Raw genomic sequence first — 1,899 nt, 5'->3', positions numbered from 1 at the left:
GGCGGGAGGGAGCCGGGGCGGAGGGGCGGCTCGCCGGCCAAGCAGAGCCCCCGAGTCTGGCTTGCAAAAAGCGGAGGGGCCTGACGGACTGTGTTCCGACAGCAAGCGCGACTTAGCGGCTGGGAGGTCATAAGTTAACAGCTCTGCTCAGAAAGCGGGAAGGCTGGAGGACAAAGGGAAGGAGAGCTGCTGAGCCCCCTGACGACAGAGCTCAGTTTGGTGGGGAACAAAGGCGCTCGCCAGCGCCATCTCCCCCGCCCATCCCCCAGCCAAAATCCCAAAGAGAACCAGTTCCTGCCAGGGAACTTGCTCCCTCCGCGCAAACACCCAACTCTGCGCTTCTGCGGAGCCAAACCTCCGGCAGCGGATCTGACTCCCTCCTGCTGCCACAGGGCCCCTCCTGAAGTGGATCACCTAAGGAGAAGCAAGCTAAGCCTGCCCCTCCTGCCCCTGTGCACCTTGCCTACCCACCCCAGCTAAGACGCCAGATCCCCAGCATCACAAGCCTGGCAGTGTGCAAGTAGCCCAGACAGGCCACCCCACCCCACAGTGAATCCCGCCCCTAGGAGAGGGGAAGAGAAGACACGCACCAGTCTGACTCTGGCCCCAGTGGTAGGCTGGGGGCAGACATCAGGTCTGACTGCAGCTCCGCCCACCAACTCCAGTTATACACCACAGCACAGGGGAAGTGCCCTGCAAGTCCTCACCACGCCAGGGACTATCCAAAATGACCAAGCAGAAGAATTCCCCTCAGAAGAATCTCCAGGAGATAAGAACAGCTAATGAGCTGATCAAAAAGGATTTAAATAATATAACAGAAAGTGAATTTAGAATAATAGTCATAAAATTAATCGCTGGGCTTGAAAACAGTATAGCTGACAGCAGAGAATCTCTTGCTACAGAGATCAAGGGACTAAGGAACAGTCACGAGGAGCTGAAAAACGCTTTAAACGAAATGCATAACAAAATGGAAACCACCACGGCTCGGATTGAAGAGGCAGAGGAGAGAATAGGTGAACTAGAAGATAAAGTTATGGAAAAAGAGGAAGCTGAGAAAAAGAGAGATAAGAAAATCCAGGAGTATGAGGGGAAAATTAGAGAACTAAGTGATACACTAAAAAGAAATAATATATGCATCATTGGTATCCCAGAGGAGGAAGAGAGAGGGAAAGGTGCTGAAGGGGTACTTGAAGAAATAATAGCTGAGAACTTCCCTGAACTGGGGAAGGAAAAAGGCATTGAAATCCAAGAGGCACAGAGAACTCCCTTCAGACGTAACTTGAATCGATCTTCTGCACGACGTATCATAGTGAAACTGGCAAAATACAAGGATAAAGAGAAAATTCTGAAAGCAGCAAGGGGTAAACGTGCCCTCACATATAAAGGGAGACCTATAAGACTCGTGACTGATCTCTCTTTTGAAACTTGGCAGGCCAGAAAGAATTGGCACAAGATTTTCAGTGTGCTAGACAGAAAAAATATGCAGCCGAGAATCCTTTATCCAGCAAGTCTGTCATTTAGAATAGAAGGAGAGATAAAGGTCTTCCCAAACAAACAAAAACTGAAGGAATTTGTCACCACTAAACCAGCCCTACAAGAGATCCTAAGGGGGACCCTGTGAGACAAAGTACCAGAGACATCACTACAAGCATAAAACATACAGACATCACAATGACTCTAAACCCATATGTTTCTATAATAACACTGAATGTAAATGGATTAAATGCGCCAACCAAAAGACATAGGGTATCAGAATGGATAAAAAAACAAGACCCATCTATTTGCTGTCTACAAGAGACTCATTTTAGACCTGAGGACACCTTTAGATTGAGAGTGAGGGGATGGAGAACTATTTATCATGCTACTGGAAGCCAAAAGAAAGCTGGAGTAGCCATACTT

Source organism: Herpailurus yagouaroundi, unplaced genomic scaffold, assembly GCF_014898765.1.
Source record: "Herpailurus yagouaroundi ecotype Mexico unplaced genomic scaffold, PumYag 187, whole genome shotgun sequence".
Lineage (NCBI taxonomy): Eukaryota > Metazoa > Chordata > Mammalia > Carnivora > Felidae > Herpailurus > Herpailurus yagouaroundi.
This window is presented reverse-complemented; position numbering follows the sequence as displayed.